A 22,672-nucleotide genomic window follows, 5' to 3' on the forward strand; every position below is an offset into this window, starting at 1 on the left:
CAACAAAATTCTCTAAACAGAATTCCTTTGGAAAGGTAAAACTGATGCATCTGGCCTTACTAAACTGTTAAGATGGGTTAAAAACTGACTGTGTGGGGAGGGGGGGCGGAGAAACAAACTCTAAACTAGGAGGGAGGCCGTTCCTTATAACTCAATGGATAATAATTCTGCAGTGTCATTCAAAAGTCCTGGAAATGCTCTTTTATCCCCACGTATCTTATGTAGGGTTTATGATGCCTTAAGGGATTGCTAGAAGTGTTGTTTTATTTTGTGTTAAATAAGAAAGATGGATCGGAGTTGATAGGGTATTTTTTCACCCTAAATAACAAAGCCATTTTTAGTATGAGCACTAAGTTAGCTATTGTGTTTCCTTTATTCGTAGTATTGTTATTATTCACTGAGTTTTTTATTCCCATGATGTCACCGTACATTGCTCAGCCTTTCTGGGCTTTTTCGGGTTCTTTTCTGTGAGTAATTTGCCTTCTTTGGATATTTGATGGATGGCATTGTATGAAAAAATTTTTTTTAAAATATTCCAATGAACAATGTACGTATCTGCTGTGAATTCTACATTAAAGCAGTCTAGAAACTTGTTACAAATACAGAGGTTTGGTTCATTTCCTTTTTCCAACTTGCCTTTTTCCATATCGCAAAACATGCTGAATGTACTGTTTGTCTTGATGTAGACTGTTATTTACGAGAGGTCTGCATGGAGGAAGAAAACACAGGCAGCATTGTTCAAAGAATCACTCAGGAGATATTATTTCAGATAATAATGAAATTAGACTCCCTTGGAGGGAAATGTAAGTATTCATATTTCTTATGTAGGAATGTAGCTGTGACTAATTAAGAGAAAACTCAACTAATTTATAATGTTTAAATTTAATGTTGAACCTGATAATATATGTGAAATTACAGAGAGCAAAACCAACTCCAGTTCTAGCTGAAAAGCCATTCTTTAATTTAGGCTGAGATAAACGCTGTTTGTAGTAACCAAAATTCTAATTTTGTAGAGCTTTCTAAATCTTAAAAGAAGTCAAAGGCAAAAGAAAATTCCCTACAAATCTGCCACGTTCAAAGCATACACTTCACAAGAGAACTTTTTTTTTTATCTCCAATTTATCTTGATAAAAATTCTCTTGGGCTTTTATTTCAAAAGATGAAAAATGAGCCCTGACAGTCAATGGTATATGGTGACTATTTATCTACACCTATCCATGTGATTGCTAGAACAACCAGATTAGATTTTGAATGTGATATGAAGAATGTAGGCTGCTCACAAGCCCATATTCCTCAGAGGAGAAATAGGTTAAACACTCAAAATTAAGTTTCAGAAACCATGTCTTTTATTTTAAGGAACAATTATTCAAGGCCTGATTTTTTTCAGGTAAAATATATGTGCCCAATTTTTAAATAAACATATCACACAGCTAATCAATTACTAGTTTGCAGTTTTTCCCAACAAAGAGCTCACAAAGCTGATTATTAAATTGTGTGCGTGTTTAAATGTATGTGTCAAGTGTCTATCTGAAAAACACATATATATCTGCTTTGGATTAATTGAAGAATATCATTAATGCACTAGAGAAGCTGATTATTTCTGGACATCTATGGTAAATGCCTTTACAAAGCAAAGGGCGCTTTATAAAATTAATAATAGCCCTGAATCATTTGCAGTTTTAGTTCCTGATTTTCATAAATTGGGCTTTTTTAAGAGGCTGTGCACCTGTAGAAAGTTTTATAAGGCAGCAGCCACATTGCTATAATCACAAACCAAATTCATTTTCGGAGGAAATACACAATGGCATACGTGCCTCTTTTACGGCCACATCTGCACAGCTCAGGGAAAAGTTTGCAGATATGTCTGCTGATCACATTGCAAGGCTGTTATGAGAGAATAAAGTTGCACCTTTGATGGGCTATTGCAGCTGAGTTAGAGGTCCCCAGTCATTAGAAGTTTTGCATGTCACAGAGCAGAGCAGATTGGAGACCCAGAAATACTTCACGCAACTAGCTCAATTTTGGTCATTTCCTTCAAATATCAGTGGACCCATTAAACGATGAAACACACACACACACACACACACACACACACACACACACCCCAGCGATAAAGATGACTTTGGTTTAATTCTGACTTTCACCTCTGTGATAGAATGTCCATTGTGCTCACACAGCGCCTTCAGGACACCGGCTGAGAACAAAGCTGCTTTCAGGGACAGTAGGTGACTTCATTCTATTAACATCCCGGTGATATGTGAAGCCCATTATCACATCACTACTGTGGCAGCAGACATTTCCAGGCCAACCCAAGGCAGCTCAAATGTTTGTGAAATGTGTGACTGGAAAAGGGAATCCTTAGAAACCCTTCTTATTTTCTACCAGCATCACTGATGCTAAACACAACCAAAACCCTGGCCTTTTAAATTTCCAAAAGAAGGTTAAATTGAACAACACAAGGAAGATCACAGGACATATTTAAACAAAACAATTTGCAAGGTCTCTTGTGCGGTGTTTGTGTTCCAGGTGTAATGTGTGGCATGTTATCAGAAAAGAAGCCTGGATCTGAGGGGGGAAAGCTATTCACGTAACAAACAAGTAATTCCCGTTCACTGTCACAACACAGAGTGAACAGGAATCGTCCGTAACTGTCCACCGTTCCCCCAAGGGCATCTCATAACACACTGGGGGCCACCTCGCTGGCTCCAGTTGGGCAACGTGCCCTGTAATTACTGTAAGTTGTAGCAGAAGAATCCACGCCTGGACACGTCATGCATTCACACAGAGACAAATACCCAGGCTGAGAAAACACACGGCATTAAAAATAACCAGCGCTGCCTAATTTTGAGAAGGGATTAGAACACAGTGCACACGTTCTTACTGAACATTTTGTCCACAATTCCAAATCCATATTATCCAGAACTATTTCTTTTCTGAGTAAAGAACCTACCTCAAGTAAATGGAAATTTATCATTTTCCAGATGGCAGTGGAGGTCTACCCAATAAATCTGATTTTTTTAAACGAGATATGTTACTTTAAAAACAGTTAAGATTTGAGTTCTAGGTAAAAATTTTAAAATCTAACACGAATCCAGTCAAGTCAGTATTGATTATCAGGAGTAAAAGTGCTAATTGGAGCTGTAAAACCTTTTAAGAACTAACAGGAGAAATTTTCCAGTAAAAGTACAATAAATTACTGTTAAAGAATCAGAATATTTATGTGGAATTTAATGTCAGTACCTCAGCCTCCCTCTATTCTTTTAAAGTGGTATATTACTGATTCAATCAGGAATATTCCAGGAATATTCCAAGGGCACTGTCGCTTTGGCAAGTTACCTTGTCAACGTATATTTCATTATGCTCAAGAAACCGGCTTTTTATATCTCTTATGCTTTTAATAATTCACCTTTAATTATTGCTTGTTTTTTTGGCCCCCAGTTCCTTCGGAGCTTAAGGTAGACTGTTCTTGCACTAAAGTGAAAGCAAAACCATTTTATGGGCGAACCGCATTTTAATATTTCACACAGCCTCCTGACAGCCCATATTCTTGATGACAGGACTAAAAGGATGACTAGCGCTCTACTCTTTACTGTGTCCTTCTTATATGATCTGACCCAAATTTTCAGTAAATTGCCTTGAATGGGCAAACGCTGGCGAGGTCCAAGTCCCCTGTAGACGCTGCTTTAATCAGGGCAGAGGCTGGTGCTGATTTTCGGTCAAAGAGCCCAACACGAAATCTGGATGTTAGCCTTCAAACACTCTCTTTAAGAACTTTCCATTCCAGAACGCTCCGAAGGCCCCATCTAGGCTGAACTCCACTGACTCTAGAGCAACATTTAAGTGCCGTGCGATGTATTGTTGTTTTCTTTCAAGGCCAAAGGAATCCGGGTCCTTCTCAGCAGTTGCTTCTGTTTCCTCCTCTCATTCAGTCCCATGTTTTCCATTTACTCTATCTGCTTCTTATTCCCCTGGGGAAGAATCCATAATCGATTCACGTTTTTGGCTTCCTAGGCTTTCTAGCCTTACTTGAGGTTTTACCCATTCCCGAAGAAAACAAAAGGGAAATGGAGAGATTTTAAAGTGGGCAACAAACCGTGCCTCGTCATCTTTACAGACTGGGAGCCCTTGCTCCATCTGATGCGTGACATGGAGTGACAGTGGTGGTCAGGATTCCCGAAGCCACCCGGAAACATTGGGGGCGTGCCCTCCTGAGCTGACATCGCGCAGGTCTCACCTTCCTGACTGGTCCCGATTGGTGTCTGAAGGGACCACCAAAATAATACATTGCGCAAAGACTCATAAAGATCATATCTGGAATCTACCTCAAGGAATCTCTTGTTAAATAGGTCATGTTGCATGTGAGGAACTGAGGCCCAGGAAAGCAGGAGTTAACAGAGGCCTGGGACTAGAGCTCTGGCCCCTGATTTCCATCTCAGAGGTCTCTTTTCAGGACACAGGCCACCCAACAGTTTTCATGGGCACCTACAGTTTTGCTGGTTGGTTACTTCTGAGGAGTCTTCTGGTGGAAACTCATTAAGTGTCCCTGAGAATTGAGGAGTTACGGGCAGTCTGTAGTCACCCAGAGCTCCAAAGCAGTTTCTCAACAGGCAGGAAGGCAAACCCCAATAATGCGAGGCAGATGCTTCCAACTCACCAGGATCTGCACATGATTCCAGAATCCAGCAGACATGCTGTCAGCACATTGCAGCTCACAGAATTGCCAAACGTTCTGCGCCGAACGTGTATTATTTTTATAATAAAAATACTACACGTTATAAAAATATTACTACTGATAATGCCATCTGTTTTGACGTTCTTGAGAATATAAAGATCTTTCAGGTTGTTGTTCATCATATCCTCGCAAAAGCTGTGACATCGTATTAGTATCCCTATTTTTCAGATGAGGAAAAGGAGGCTCAGGGATGAAATGATTTGCTTAAAGATACCCAGCCACTATGAAGCGGCAAAACAGAAACCTGAAGCCTAAGTCCTCTGATTCTCAATGTTTCTCCTACTTAATCATAGGCCCCTTGATGTGAGCTGTAGAATGGTTCTCTTCGGAACTTTTCAAGCATCTTGATAATAAACTCAGGTCTCCGAGAAGCCCAAATGTTCTTGTCCCCTCCGGGCCCCCCCCCCCCCCCCCCCCCCCGCCAACTACCATCTGGCTTCTAGTTCCCTTTAGTCTCCTCTTTGAAATCTCTTTTGCATTTAATTTTGAGAGGTTAAGATCCCGAGGAGCTCGTCTGTGGCCTGAGGACACTTCAGGGTTGTGAGCTGGGAAGCCCACACTCGGGGAACCTGAGGCAGGACCGGCAAGGTGCACGCATACGAGTGAGAAACACACATTTTCAGGGACTTAGGCCCTTTCTGCACACACTTTTTTATTTTTTACCTCCCTGTGAATTAATTTTAATCTCAATGCACTTTGTTTATTAACTAAAACTGTCCAAGAGAACAAATAAGTAAGAACAGCGACAAAAGACAAAAAAGGAATTCAGCAATTCACTTACTACTAACTTAACATTTTCCGTTCCTCAAGTAACATCTATCAGCTCGCATAGCTGAAGTGCTCTCCTCCATGGATGTATTAGAACACACAGCAGTCTACAATCAGAGCTGATGTCGGAGCTCTCGGGACAAAATTGAGTGCGAGAGGGCCTGGGAACTTGAAGTGAGCTGCCATCTGTGTTTTTTGCCTCTCTTTCCTCTAGGAAGACTTTCTATCCTCCAAGGGTTAGCAAGGAAGGAGGGTTGCATAAAAGGGCAAGTTTGGGTTCCTTGATAGATGATCTGGGAGCATTGCCTACCACTACTTTTACTGACATTCAGCTGGGTCAAGGCCATGATTTCAAGGGGGAAAAAATAAAAGATTCTCCTGTACAGCTGCATGAATGGCTGCCATCTTGGCTACCTGCTGGCAAGAGTATTGGTGACTCTCTAGTTTTTCTGGTTATATTTCGAAGGTGAAAGAAAAAGCTACAAAATATATGCCTGTGCACGTGAATGCTCTCACCCATACTCATCCACATGACAGTAAACATTACTTGGTGGTGGAATTCTGGTTTAAGGGTCAACTCTGTCCCAGATTGTACAAAAATAATAGTAGCATCATCTTTTAAATTAGTTTTCCTTCCTAGTTTATTTTTATTTTGTTTATGGAGCTTTTTGCATATGCTTTATTGTTTCTGTTTTATTTTGTTTTCTTGCTAATTATTCACACTTCCTACCACATTTCTACTGTAGTTTTCATTTTAAGTCAAGGACATACTTGGTGACTTCGAAGCTTTGAAGTAGAAAACAACATGCTGAATTAATTTATTCTTTATTCAAAGTGTTATTGCGAAGACAAATGTGACAGCACTTTACAAATTGTAAGGCAATGTACAAATGCAAGATGATAAGACCACCTATTTAACTCATGAACTGAATTCATACATCCATCCATTACACAAATGCTTATTTAGTGTCCATCATGGTGCAGTACCATGCTGTGTTAAATAATGCCAGAGCTGCCTGAAGGCGCCTGTGATTTTTGGTTTAGAACTGTATACAGTAACTTATCCAGTGAGTGATATACCTTTGAAATTGTTCCTAAATAAAAAGGATCACAGGTAAAGCCTTTCCATTTTAAATTTGCAAACAATTGAACATAACTGGGTAAGACTTAGAATATATACAATTTTATTCAAAGCAGGAGTGATTTCTTAGCCTCCACAGTTGCAAGAAATTTTACCTAGCAATGAAAGGCTGGGTCAGCAAAGTGCAAAGGAATGAAGTTATTTGTTAAGTGTTTACTTAATTTTGTCATTGCTAGCTGCAGTGAAATAGAGTAACTAATGCGTATAACTTCTCCTCTTCTGTTCTCTTTATTTATTGTTGTTTTTAGTGGGTGGGGTACTTTGAGAGGCGGGGTATTGAATAATCATTTTTGTGAACTGCGTTGATCAAATGAATAGATTCCAAGGGCTAAAGGTTCTTTGGTTTTTGATGGCCTGAAATTACACTAGATTCCATTATTTGAGTTTTATTGTCAGGATTTTATCTAATTAAATAATTTCTACCCAACTTTATAAAAAACTGTTTCTTTGAATAGTACAGAGGACAAAAGAGAGGCAGAGAGATGATGGGCAGAGAGAGAATTGTTCTCCAATAAGCCTACTATATTCCACATCTGTAGACAACTATCCATTCATAACTGTTCGTGTTCTATGTAATGTACCTTTTGTGCCTCATGACACATATTTAATAACAGACACTTGAAATGGAGTTTAAACTCATTAAAAGTAGTGAGTTTATTTTGTCTTTTAACACATGGCCTTAGTCTGTTTGTGTTTGCTAAATAAAAAAAATGGGTGAATGAATGAATGAGCACAGGAACTACAAAATGCATGGCCTTCTAAACACAACTTAAATAATAACAATGTAGTAGTTTTCTTGTGTCTTGAGACACAGAACAGTGCTTGACCCACATTATACTTTCAATGTGGTGAATTCCAATGGCAAATGCCAGCAACCTTTGTAAACCAAAGAAAGACTTTTTTATCATTTAGTCACACCCATTCAGTCAATTCACAGAGTAAGAACCCTGAGGCTCCAAGAGTACCCAGTAAATTACAGCTTCCAGAATGTGGCTGGCGGTGTTGTCTCCGTTTTACATACCAGAAAACTGAGACCCAGAGAGTCTGAATCAGTGTCTCAGAATTGCCCAGCTGGTTAGTGGCAGAGCATCCAATTCCAGCCCAGGTACCCAATTCCTTGTAGAGAGCGTTTTGTGACACCCCAGAATGCCAGCCTAGATGTCGGCCTTTAGAAGCTCAGCGCTTGTGCACTGAACGGAAGGTGGGAACTTTCAAGCTAGTCAGGATTCCACTCTTGTGATATGGCTTTGGGTGTCAAATCAGAAGTTGGGTGTTTGCAAGCCTTTCTCTGAAAGGGAACAGTCATATATATTTGTGAATGAATGAAGTCTACTACCTGAAGCACCCACCAAAACGAGTGAAGAAGGCTTCGGGATTTTTAAAAGACCATCAAGCACACAGAAAGTCAGCCCGAGTTAGGAGCAGAGCTATGCTATGGTCATAAACCACGAGAGTTTCGTGATGTTGCTCAGAGGACAACAGTGGTTTCTCAAAGGCAGGTCTGTGCAAATACAGACAGATGTCCACAGCAAAATGAAAGCAACTTAAAAAAAGTAAAGACAATATAAGGACTCTTTCCTAAAATTAAGTTTATTTAATTTGAAGGACTTCATTCTTAGATCATAGTCTTCTCATATTGTAGTATTAAAATTTCCCTTTTGTATGAAACAAAAATACAAGGAGACTGGGTGTATTCAATGTGGACTGGGGGCGGCAGGAGGTCAGCAATCCTGTCAGTCTTTGAATTATTTTTGGAAATTTTGCTAGTTCATGAAATGCCGAGGTAAGCTAACCAATGGACCACAGAACTTTGCCTCTCTGACCGCTTTCGTGGAGGTACATAGAAACTGACCACAGTCACAATGACCATCTACCACTCTCATGACTGCCTGCAACAAAGGTGGCGAACCCAGACCACAGTGCTCGACCCCTCGCCTTCTGGTGTCTGCCTCTTTCTGGGTGTGTTCTGAAGTGATTTCAGAATCACTTGTCCCCAGTTACAAATAACAGTTCAATGCGCGGTCAGGAGAAGCAGAAGCAACATTGTTTCAAAGGACAGCAAAGGCCTCCCCAACCTCCCATACAGGGTCCTGCTTTTCATGATGGGATGCTAATTTCAAACCAGAAAGTTGAGTTAGCCAAGAAATGGAAACTCCCCATGTGACACCAGCACTGTTTAAGATCACACAGTCTCTTCTGATCGATCGCGCACACATGGGGCTCTGAAGTCATTAAAGAAAAATCAGGCCAATTCTGGGAACCCCAGCTGTCCCAGAGTTCAAAAGCTTTGATTGTCATGTGCTTTTTGCTATTATTCGTGCTGAGGGGATCGTTTCATCTTTTTTTGGTAAGTTGCTCAGAGAAAAATGAGTGGTGATTTTCCTTAAAATAACTTGAACAAAAATTAGAAAGATAACATCTGTCACAAATGAAAACTGTATATTGTACTTGCTCACTGCAAACTCTCCCAGCAGGCTCGGAAAAAAACAGTCAGGCCTGGAAGGCAGCTTCCCTATCTGGGGAAATATTCTGAGCCGGACAAACGATGCAACTGAGCTTTGAGCCAATATACCCCTAGCCCAACACCACATGCTGTTATAGCAAACTCAATGAGAGCTTTGGTTTAGCAGAAACATTAGATCGTGTCAGAGGGCTCCAGTCTTGCTTGGCGATGTGTCTGAGAATGCTTAAAATGGTCCTTCCAAACTGGCTGATACAGATGCGCAATTTATTGACCTGGTTTCCCATTTTAGAGTCGCAGAGAATGGTAAAGACTTCTTTCCCGAACCATACACTTTGATCTTCTATAAGAAACCTAAAGTCACATGTTCAGGGGAATGTAGAATACACGGATCTTATAAATTAAGTTCCAGAACCACTGGCTGACATCAGAACACATTGGTGGCATCATAAAGTGCCACCAGTCTATGAATACAGGGAAAGAACTCGAGGCTGCTACCTCACGCGAACAAACCTAAGGAGGGGCATATACACTGATGTTAACATCAGATGGCATGCTAAAAAAGAGAGCCCTGGACCTGGAGTTAATGAAATGGGAATTCTGATCCAAATTCTGTCATTAACTAGCAATAGGTCTTAGGCAAGTGATTTTGCCTCTTTGGGCCATACTCAGTTTCAATATATGTACCACAAAGATTAGAGTAGAATACCTCCAAGCATCTCTAACATTTTCTAATTCAAGTTGCTGATCAAGTATCAAGAGATGATTATTAAGGACTAGCATGGTTTTCAAGCTAAATTTACATCCTCCTCCTCAGTGCATAATAACTACCTTCTATGCTAGACCATAGCCCTACATCTGGGGGAAGTGGGCCCAAGGGTTTAAATCAGTCTGCTTTGGAATGGTCTGACACTCTGGTTCAGGAGATAGGACACATGTGTAAATTGCAATGAGGGCAACCCATGCTAAGCACCAACTGGCCAGCACAGATACTACCCAGAATTCAAAGGAAGGAAGCTTCGCCAAGAATTGGGGCAGAATGAATCATTTTCAAGGAAGACTCAGAGCTTTTGCCTAATCTTCTCTGAAGATAAGAAGCTGGATGGGATAACTTCTCAGGATCCTTGGAATTCCAAGAATAGAATTTATTAACAGAAATTAAAGTTAATAGTAAATTAAGGCTCCACCTTTAATAGGTATACTTATTAGCAGGAGCATGAAAATTAGTAACATTTATAAAGGACTTGTTTGTCTAGTGCAGATATTGCACAGTAGTTAATTACAAAGTCCTTGGACTCCCCATATCATGCAAGTTAACTACCTTATATGTGACTTAAGAACTAATTCCGGCTGAAATAATTGTTTCAAAAAAGTGAAGATGACCGCTGACAAGTACTGCTGTCAAACCACTGGAATTTCCTTCTAAACTGCCAGTCACTACCTCCTCACCATTGGTCATTCTAGGGGGGCATTCAGTCATTTAAAAATAATTAAATCAGCGATTTGGCAACTATGAAGGACTCCTTTCTGGTCATTCTGCCTACCTTTTCATTCTTAGACTGGTGGACAGGGAGAAGAGAGTAGATTTAGCGGTTCTGGCATCTCCAAGCAGCTTTATCATGTTGGGCAATTTTGCTCACAGCAAAAAGAAATCCTATAAGGACACAAAGGCAAGCTTCCCTATGGCAAGTGGTAGAGAGATGAGTGCAGTGTATTCTTCCCTCTAATGTCCCTCAAACCCTACAGTGCCTGGGAGAGAAGAGGACTCCCAGGGGGCAACATTCAGGGTGGAATTTAAAGTTTATCCAATTTAGAATTAGAGACAGAAGCAAAAGACTACTTTCAATGGGCCATCCTGGCTTTGCAGCACTTACAATGACTGAAAGGGGAAAGATTTAAAATATAAATAAGAAGAAAGCAGAAGTACAATGTAAAAATACTTATCTAAAATTAATGGCATGCCTCATTTTTAATTAGTCTCTTGTGAACTTTGCCTCACTCCCACACCTCTATCGTATATGTTTAAAGCTGTAAACAACCATAAAATTAGTTTACATAAAAACAGTGATTAACATATATGGCTTGAGGATAACAAACCAATCTTTTCATCTATTTTAAAATTCTGATTGTGAATCCTGAAAATATGCCTCACTTTAAAGCATCACTGACTCAATTTTAAAACATTGCCAGGACCTGCTTTGCTAATCTGCAAACTCAATAATTCTACCCCAAACCTCAGCACACTCAGCAACAATTTAATAGCAAATATCTCTAGTGGGACCTCATATTACTAAGATGCTATTACTTTTTATATTACAAAAAAAGTGCTAGTACACTCTAAAGTCTTATAAATAGTTCAGACCAGGCAATGCTTGTCAAAATATGTGCAAGTTTATGTTTTTGCACTCAGTAACCTGAGATTTTTATCTATTTATAATCTATAATCTGCCTTCCATAATTAGTATAAAATATAGATTGCTAATCAACTTCTAAAGTTTCTGGACATTTTGTTTCTGTTAATATAATTACTAAGGGTGATAAGCTGTATGGTTAACAACCCAATCCTGCCACTAAATGCAAATTCTAAACATATCTTAAAATAATTGCATAGATGCCTAAAATGGGCTTCTTTAATTATATTCTTCTTAGGCTGCTAAGCACCCCTTTTTTTTATTGAGGCCATTTGTGATTATGCTTCTTGAAGATTTTTTAGTTTGAAGTTTAAGAGACAAATATAAATCTGAATACTTATTTAATAGTTGTAATACATTTCAAATGACATATAAGAAGTATACATCCCCATAAATTAGTAATACTCCATACCTTGACAGAAGTCTTTATTTTAAATGTTCAAATTTTTTGTCATTAATATTCATCTAACTAGAAGTATATGAAATTATATAAATCTGTGAACACAAAGCTATTTCCAAATAGAAGAAACTTTATAATGCTCAAGCAAGGTAAGGTATGTTTCCAGCAATATCATGCTAGCGCAATGTTACAATTAATCCTTACCCATTGATTCTGTGACCACTATGCTACTTATTTATAATGAACCATTCACAATGCAAATCAGCCTTTGATAAACAATTCACATTATTAGAGATGAACTGCAAAATGCCACCTTAATTATAAAGCAAATCCACTCCTGATATTTGCACCGTGTGAACTAACAGGCCAGTAGCACAGACATATCCATAACCTCCAACTACGTGTCTCGAAGGGCCACAGAATGATGCCCTTTTGATCCATCTCCCTGCCCCTCCCTTCACTGCTTCTCTGGTATGTCCTATCCCTTTAAATTCCCTCTCACATTAATACTGCCTACTCTTTTTTAAACATTTATCATGAGCTATAACTGTCACAGGAACCAAAATACTCCAGCTTATCCTCTCCCTGTAGGCAGATCTAACCAGCCAGCCAAATCATAAGGAAGGGGCTCCTTAATGAACCCAGAGTCAAACAAAGGAGGGTTAACTGGAAGTCTTACATTTAACAGGCAAGGAGCATCCTGAGCCATGGGACAGTCTTGCTCATGGGAATGGAATTTTCCACCTCCCCAGTCAGGGAAGCACAGACGTGCTCTGGGTTCCCTTGGCAAACGTGTTGCCCTACTCCCTTACCATTTCCGTGGGATAATCTGGACTGTGCCCCAGAACAGGACAAATTCCAGGGCGAAGCCAGGATGGCATGCTTGGTTTCTGATCCACTAATCAGGTTCCGGAAGTGACTGAGGTCAACACACCTTTTGCGGGTTGCCGAGCAGAAGTTGCCTTATCTATCCATTTCTTATTCAAACAATTTCTGACAAACCCAGAATCCACTATGATTCCAAAAATGCATTTTTGCTACAGATGTGGTAGTTGATAAGCTTACTGCTCAGCTGCTGAGAATCATAGAAATGTTAAGCTCCTTCTTTTACGGACACAGAGAACAAGATCCAGAGAGCTTAAATGATTTTCCAAAATTAGACAGCTGGCTAGAATGCTTCTGCTTTTCTCTCTAGGCTGTTCTTCTTTGACGTGCCCTCGCATTCAGCACCAACTTGACTGGTTTTACAGCTATTAAGTAAACTCGTTCACTTATGAAGATTGTACCGTGGTCACAGAGATGATTGCCGTAAGGCAGGTAGGGGCAAAGTAAAGAAGAGTTGTTAAACGTGGGGTACCTTTATGTTCTTGTTAATAAAAATATCAGCAGCCACAATAACAACTGTTCAACTTAAGGTTAGCCTCCCCATGCCAGGGTCTCTAAATTCTGACTCCAAAAACAAGGACAAGTCATGTTGATATATATATATTTGTGAGGAATAGGGAAAAGGTGATACATGGAGCAATACACTGCCAAACTTCCCCTACCTCCTCTCACTCATTTGTTGCCTCAAAGGCTCCCAACCTATGGAAGTTTCTCCAAATTCTCCTCTCTCTCTAAAACTTCTATCAAATGTTTCTCCACCCTCTGTGCCCTTCCCTCCGTCTTAATCCTTCCCAACCATTTTTACTATATAAAATAAGTAGTTCTTCTCTGGGCTTCTTGAATCTGTATCTACTTTTACCTTTATGCATATCTAATCTTGAGTGTCAAGAATATTTTAATATTTTCAAGCTTCTATGACTGGAGCCCATGTCAACCGTGACAGTAACTAGAACGAACGGGTTGCCTGAGCCCTGGACAGGTTTTTGACATTCTGGAGGACAATCTCTGGCTGTCCTCGAGCTCAGTTTTCTCCTCCCTTCCGCCCCTCCCCTCGGCTAAGCAGAGGGCACATTTAAGTCATTTCCTCATGCAAGTGACATCAGAAATGATGGAAGAAGGTCATGCACCTCCTACAATGGAATAGATTAGGTGCTATTCTTTGTGTCAAAGGATATTTATGAACTTAGAGTTCTTCCTACGAATTATATCATGTATTCAATTCTACATAAAAGAACTAAGCAGTCAAAAACCCAGATGACAACACAACTGGATAACAAGCTGTTCTCCTTTAGGTGCCTCTTCTTAACCCTGCAGAACTCCCAATTCTCTTGATCGCCCCTATTCCAAAAGCTTCACATGTGTCTGCTCTATTTTGTTCTTTGTGGCTAAGTAGCAGTCAAATGTAGACTAAGACCAGGCTGTGAGGCAATTGCCCAGGTGCTAAGTGTCGTGATGCCAAAGACAGAAAAAATAATGAAGACATTTTGGTTATAAAAAGGCACTTGGCTTTCTGCCATTGGCCAATTTCCTCATTCATTAGTGGCCTTTGAGCCTTCTTCTTTTCTCTTCCTCTTGTTTTTCTTCTTCTTCTGAAATTGTATCACGTCTGACAAAAAAACAAAACAAAACAAACAAACAAACAAAAACCCTCAAGATGCCAGTGTTCTGACGGTTGTTTTAGGCCCTAAGATATTGCTGTTGGTATATACGTCAGCCACAGGGCTGTGTGTGCGCACACCTGATCCTGGCTTGGCGAGGGGAGAGTCAGAGTGTTCTGTCTCCACTGTTTATAACAGCAGGCCAGGAATAATACATTTTAGAAAGGCTTCATTATGAAGTATTCAAAACTAAGGTAAAGTTCCCAAATTTTAACTCTTCAGAAAATCTAAACCCGTTTTTCAGGTTCTAAGATGATCTTAGACATCATCTCACATTGCTTTATTTTCAGAAAAGGAAACTGACTACTGAAAGGGTAAGAACCATTACCTCTCAAGATTTTTAGAGACTAAAATGAGGTGAAAGAATTGGTGTCATTTTTTTTTAAAGTAACCTTTTGTCTGCATCAACCTTACTTAAAGCTCTGGTTACTATATGAATATTAATGTTATAGATCTATTCAGGAAAATAACTATACTAAGTTACAGAGAACCTCTAATAATAGTGATGTTTCTTAAATACTAAACTGTCAACTTTTAGGGACCAGTGGCTCTACCGGAGAAGGTTTCTGTGTCCCCAACAGAACAGGGGAGGGCTGATGAGGACAAGAGCTGCTGTTGCCTGCTCTGAAGGTCCTTTCTGAAGGAAGCAAGCAACTTGGACTGTAATCTTAGATCTGCCAGTAAGCAGCTGTATGGTCTTGGGCAAGATATACTCTTTCTGTAGGTCTTGATTTTTCATCTGCAAATAAAAATCTAACTCCTTCACATTTCCTTCCATCTCTGAAGTTCTTTGAGTTCATTCTGCAAAGCCAGAGAGTTCTCAGCATGATCTCCACATATATGCTCAGGGGAGATGTGGGTCCAAACACTGCAACCAGCAAAGTGGGCAGAAAGGGGTTAAAGATTGAAACATGTTAGAGTAACAGCTGAACAATGGAGGGCTCCAACTTCTACATATTCTACTTAACCATTTCATTGATAGGAAGGGTTAAAGAGAAAGGGGTGTCTTTTTTCCAGAGAAAATCAAGAGAAACCAAACTATCTTTCTAACCCAAGAGTTCATGAAGATTGGAGAGAAGTGATGGACAGGGAGGACTGAACTAATATGAGACTGTACAAATACATAACTCAAGGGGCAAGCACACATAGAAAAAATAGGCCAATAAGGTTATGCCTCTGTCACCTGCAACCAGCATAGCCTGCAATTTTCAAATTTCTTTTAGCTCTGGAATCCTGTTGTGGCCGCCATATTGGCTAAAGAGCCAATGGTGATTCCCTTCACACACACACACACCTAACCCCCCACCCCAATGCTTCCTGCCCCCTACACCACACTTCAAGCAAGCATGAGCTCCAGGTAGACAGGGTTCCTCTTCAGCCAGAAAGTCCAAAGTTGAAGAATCCCATTCAGGTGTTAAATGAATGCCTGAACCAACACCCAGATGTTAATTTTAGCATCCTGCCAGGGCCACAGCTAAACACAGATTATACAACCAGCTTTCCAAAGGGAGTAACCTGATTTAGGTGCCAGGTAAATCAATACTGTCGTTATCAAATTTCTACTCCTTGTTTCAACACAAGTGTCAGAGAATGGGAAAGTGAGATCCAATTATGGGGGGAGGGGGAACATGTAGCTAATCATGCACTCCTACCTCATTCTTGAAAGGATGAGCCTAGGGTAGCCAGAGAGAAGCCCAGCTGGACCACCCAAGCAATAGTCAGGAAATGGCAAGGCCAATTTGTTTGTGTTTTCTGTTTGCTTGCTCATTTTTAATGGGAAAAAAGTTGATTTTTTTGGCATACCTTCTGTGTTTTGAAAGTTTTACAACATTAAAATTATATTACTTTAGTAGTTAGAAAAATAAAAAATAAATATTTTTAAAATCGTGCAAAATATGAATTTGATAACTACTATCCTAAGAATAAATGAATTTCTTTTAAAACATGATATATAAAGTAATACGTGTAGGTATGTGAATATACTGTATATATATGTGCATATACATATATATATATGTATATATATATATATGTATATTTAAAGGAAACAGTACTTAGCATAATTCTTCAGAGCAAAAAATTGTGAACATTGATTTTTTTCCCTAGTGAGATATTACTTGGGGATTACAGCCAAGGTAGGACTATTTAGACTACTTTATCATTAACCTTTTTCCATATGCAAATTCACACACATCAGACTGTAAAATGTGCTTGCTACATGGCCAAAGGAACCTGAAGTCTGGAATAAGCACTTATTTTGAAAATGAATTATTCTACCTTATTCCTAAAATACTCCAAAAGTTCCTGTGACAACCCGTTCCCCAGTTCATTCATACCTACTGATCACACTCTCCTGATGCCATTTACTGAAACTAACTTTCTTCAGTTCAGTCCAGGGAGATGGAGAAGGCTGGTTGGTATTCACAGTTCCACCTCACTGCCCAGAGGTTGTTAATTTTGTCTCCCCTCATCCTTCTCTTCTTTAGGATAAATGGCCCGCCTCCTTTCCTTGTGTACATAGTCTCCAATCCCTGTCATCATTTTCCTCTTTCTATACATCAATTCTATGTAATTTTTATACATATGTTTTAAGTTACAGACCCAAAGTGTCATATTCAAACAAGAGCCAAACCCATGATGAATTTAGCCACCCATTACTTCTTAGCTGCAAATGATACTCATCTTAACACAGCCCAGGATAATATTGCTTTCTTAGTGCCATTACTAGGTTAATGACTCATATATTTTTAGAATGCCAGATCTTCTCCAGCCAAGTTTTATGTCAGATTATACTATCTAGCCCAGGTGGTGTTGCTCAGTGGTTGAGATTCAACCTATGAACCAGGAGGTCTCAGTTTGATTTCGAATCTGGGCACATGCCCAGGTTTCGGGCTCAATCCCTGGAAGGGGCATGCAGGAAGCAGCCGAGCAATAATTATCTCTCATCATTGATGTTGCTATCTCTCTCTCCCTCTCTCTCTCTTCCTCTCTGAAATCAATAAAAATATATTTGAGCCCTAACCAGTTTGGCTCAGTGGATAGAGCATCGGCCTGTGGACTGAAGGGTCCCAGGTTCGATTCTGGTCAAGGGCATGTCCCTTGGTTGCAGGCATATCCCCAGTCGGGGTGTGCAGGAGGCAGCTGATCAATGTTTCTCTCTCATTGATGTTTCTAACTCTCTATCCCTCTCCCTTCCTCTCTGTAAAAAAATCAATAAAATATATTTAAAAATATATATATTTGAAAAAATTATGCTATCTAGTCCCTTCTCCCACCACCAACTGTGCCTCAAAAGAAGTCATGGTCAATAAATTTAGATTTTAGTTCTTCCAGTGGTTTCTACTTTAACTCTCAATAAATAACCACCTTTCTTTCTTGATTTTTGAACCATAGGCAGTCAGTAGCTATTGGCTTCTCTACAAAATTGTGAAAAATTTTACTTATTTATCTGCCTACTTTCTCTCTATCTTCTCCCCAATTTAGGTTAATTCAAAATTTGTCAGTTCTTCAGTTGGGTAGCTATATAACTTAAATGATACAATTATCTCTTCATTTGTGGATCTAGCAGTTTGAAAAAATATTTATTGACCTCAGACCCTAAGATAAAAGTTAGCACACTTCTCTACCTCTGGAATTCTGTCAGGGCATAGCTTTTAGACTGTTGAAGTTTATGACATATATATTCTGTTTTATAAATAATATTATAACTTCTGATATTATTACTATAGAAATATTATTTATTAAAGACTTCTGGTGAAGATGGTAATGTAAGTAAATACAGTACTCACCTCCAACCACAACCACATTAAAATTACAACTAAACTACAGAATAACTATAATTCAGAACTGCCTAAAATCTAGCTGAATGGAAATCCTGCAATTAAGGATTTAAAAAAGAAGCCACATCGAGACTGATAGGAGGGGTGGAGATTGCAGAACAGGCTGGTCCCAAATGCACATGTAACATATAAATATAGGGAGGAATATCTTGACTGTGTAGGTTCTAGATCCATATCAGGCTCCCCAGCCCAGGTTCCAGTACCAGGAAGAGAAGTCCCCATAACTTCTGGCTATAAAAACCAGCCTGGATTGTGGCTGAGGAAGATAGAAGGTTGCTGGAATTCCAGGCATTCCTTTTAAAGGGCATGTACATGAACTTATTGGGACTCACTCCCTCTGAGCTTCAGAGCTAAAGCAGCAGCAGGAAGGACATGCTGGGAAAAGCTGAATTGTATGGCATCAGGGTGAGAACTGGAGAGTCAGCTTTCTCTCAGAAGTGCTGGCAGAGGCCATTGTTCCTTTTCTGAACCCTCTCTCCTCAGAACCTGTAGGTGGCCACCATACCTGAGACTCTATCAACATGGCTATCACTGTGATTCCCCGAGACCCACTCCACCCAATTTGCAGACCCACCCAAGCTGTTTCCAGTGGCTGTTGCTTACAAAGGATCTGTTTGGGGTCATGCTTCATACTTTCCTAAAATCTCTCAAACAAGCATCATTTCGCCTCATATCTCTCACTAAGTGGCCCCAGGCCCAGCACTAGTGACAGCTGACCTTGGTTTGCAGCTTGGCCTCTACTGGGCACCTCCAAGCCCAGGACAGGTAGCAGCCATCTACAGATCACTTTGTATTTCATGCCAGGTGGCCCCTGGCAGAAAACAAGTAGTGACTGACCTTGGCTCCAGAACCAGCACACTGTTGGACAGCTTCAGACCACATCGAAGCACCACCCAACTACCTCCACAAACAGCACACTCAAGGGATAGACTCAGCAGGCACCAGAGCCCCACTGAAGTAAGTGCTGCTCTGTGGGGTTGGCCCCTGCACAGCTGATCTTCTATGGTGGTTGCAGCCACACCTTGCAGCCAATTGGCCTTGAGCTAAGTCCCTCCCACCCATGTGCCAACAGCAATCAAGACTCAACTACAACAGGAAGGTGTACACATAGCCCACACAGAGGGGAGAGGAGGGCACACTTATCGTGTCCAGCTCAGTGACTGGAGAGGCTGTGCCCCTGGACCTGACAGAACACCTACCACACAAAGCCACTCTACCAAGCCTGGGAGATACAGCAGCAACTGGACTGGTGTTTCTATGAACTCTAATATCTCTTTGTTATAGTCTTTCTTGATAGCATTTAGATTCAGCAAACATTTAATGAATGCTTCCTACTTGCCAAGCCCTGTGCTAGGCACTGGGGATACAAAGATAAACATGCTTTCTACTTTTATAGGACTCATAGTTTAGAGAGTTAAACAAATAACTTTCACTCGATTGGTTAAGAAGTGGTCAAAGTGGCAGAGAGAGAACTGGGGAGAAAGGATGATTCCTTGGGAGGTCGGGACTTTTATGGAGGAGATACTATCTCAGATCTTAAATATTCCTGTATCAAATCCTGACTTCAGCGTTCTTCATCTAAAATAATTAGACCAGAAAAAGAAACAAACAGAAATGGAGAGGGGGCGGGGGGTGGGGAGAAAGAGGGCGGGGGGGGAGGGGCAATGAAAGAAGAGTTTTAGTTCTCTAAGCTGTAGAGAAATTATAAGTTATTTTTGAACTAAACCCCTTATAGACTGACCAGAGGGGTATAATATCTCTAAATCCAATGACAACAAAAGAAACAACTAAGAATGCAGAAATTGTCCTCTCTAATGTTTTCATTCTTTTAAAGAGAATGTTAATAATGAAGGTTCAGCAGGAGGCACTAATTCCTCACCAATTTCAAAAAATTTGTTTTCAGAGGCTATTTATGGCCATGCTTGTGAAATCAAAAGTATAATCCACCTCTAGACAATAACTAATTATTACTGATTACTAAGAAATAAGTCAACAAAGATATTTTCCTGTTTACATTCTTATCAGACTGTATCAGAACCATCTGTTTTCAAGTTTGTTATTGCTGGGTGTTTTGTTGTTATTTTTTTTTTTTATCCCAAGGGATAAATACTTCACATTGTTCTTGAATATATGCATGTACAACTGCCTCTTGCTGCACAGCTGCATTGTTCACTGAAACATTTGGGTAGGGAAAAACACACATTCTTCTGAGAAAGAAAATGAAAAGAATTAAGTACCTCACTGAATTTACAAAATGAAGGATATGTTGGGATCGGTCCCACTTCCAATTACCGTCTCCTTGTTTGCACGGTGATCACTGATTTTGCTAAAAGTATATTTGTAGGGCTCGATGACACTAAAGTAGTTCCAACTTAGAAGACATAGTAAAAGACTGCTAATGTGAGAAAGAGTCTGCAAGTTCAGAACAAATAGCATGTGACCTCTTTGTTCCATTGTTCATCAGCACCAGTCTCTTCTGATACAAGCAATACTTTCTCCTTTGAAGAGAGGCATCATTGCTCCATTGCCACGGACGCAAGAGTGGGAGCGTTAAATCGTCCTACTGATGGAGTTGTTGCATGGCTTTGGGCAAGCAATTAACCTCTGGTGTCTCAGTCACTTCATCTGTAAAATAGGGATAAGGGTTTCACACAGGTGTGATGCCTGGACTAATTAGTATAATTATCTTATTGATGGGAAAATAATGTTGGTCACTGATTTCACATCTCATGTTAACACTCGGGAATCCTTTTTATCTCCCCTACCTTGAATCATTTTTTTAATGAGTCTATTAAGAAAAAAAGCTTCAACATATGGAAGCTGAGACAGTACAGTTAAAATGGCCCATATCCACATCAGTGCATATCTTACCATTATCTTTCAACCATTTGCATTCATCACTTAGATGTTTTCTAAACTTAAACTAAATATGTAAACTATTGAAACACAAGAAAACTTTTCAAGACCCATATTCAGCCAGTAAACTGAATGGCAGCAAAATACTTTCCAGTTCATTGGTAGGTGACATCAGGACAGCACTATAGTTTAGGCTTGAGCTATAGAATTTAGGATAATCAAAGTCAAGTAAAAATATACATGGGGGACATTGTTCATATAACATCCAATATCCTCTACTTCCATGTGCATATCTGCTCTTCAAGAACTCCAACTCAGAAAGCCTGGGACCAGAAGAGACAGCAGAGCACATGAGTGGGAACACTGAAGCTAGGGACAGTAGGGTGTTCTACACTTACCTGAGAGGATGGGTAATGACTCGCGAGTTAAAGAGAGAGACGGAAGGTGAGGGACACAAAAGTGGGGATTCTCTCGGTTCTCATCTAAGACTCCTAAGTGCTCTTAATATGTTTTCTAAGTCAGAGTGAAATACCTGCTTTAAAAAATTACCTTGACATGTTAGCAAAATGGCAACAAACCATAGCAGGAAACATAAGAGAGAGAAAGTGCTGCAAAGATCCGTACTCAGCACCACAATCAGTGTAGACACATGTTGTTTGCAGGTCAAAAACTTCTCCACGTGGCTTCTAACACTAAGAGGTTTCTTCACAGCAGACAATTCTCTTTTCTTGAACTGAATGGACATCAAGCCTCAACTCTCCAACATCTCAGAAGAAATTTGCTTCTAGACAAGTCATTTATACCAAGGACTCTCTCCCTTTCTTCCATACTTGCCTCAAAATTACAGGCACCAACTTCCAAATTGAAACACTACAGCTGTTGCCATTTTCACAGTATCCTCACCTATCATACCAAACATAACAATAGCATTTTGAGCAGGATTGAAACTGCTAACACAACTTCTCTTTGTCCTACACCATTAAACTTGATTAGAAATCCCTTCGCGATTAACATTCATCTCACTGTTTCGTGCTTGAAGGTTAATAATGTCCACCATCTCCTGGGAGAGGGGGGAGGGAAGCATATTTATTAAATGAATTACAGCGGGAAGCCGCCAGGACAGGGAACTTCCCCTGGGGTCCGCTAGAGGGTGGCTGGCGGGGCAGAGACAGAGAGGCACCACGCCCTGTCTTCCTGGTCGGCACCTTAGCTGAGAAGACGAAGCAACATTAGTATTCATCGCTCACTATTCTTCACCCTCTGTGGGTTTTAATTTCTAATAAAGCTCCTTCACAAATGCCAGAAGTCAGTGTTGGCTGGGCCATAGCATGGTGGGAGAAATATCCAACTACCATATTAGACTGCTTAAAATCATATCCAGCCTAATGCCCCTCAGTCAGCATGGGGTGAGATAAATCCGTAACATGTATTAACAGATCCTAAGTTTAAAACCTTCACACATTATGTAGCAGTATATATGTGCTGCAGACATGGATGTGGAGTGAACTGTGCATATATGTC

Source organism: Myotis nattereri (genome assembly GCF_964212035.1).
Source record: "Myotis nattereri genome assembly, chromosome: 7".
Classification (NCBI taxonomy): Eukaryota; Metazoa; Chordata; class Mammalia; order Chiroptera; family Vespertilionidae; genus Myotis; species Myotis nattereri.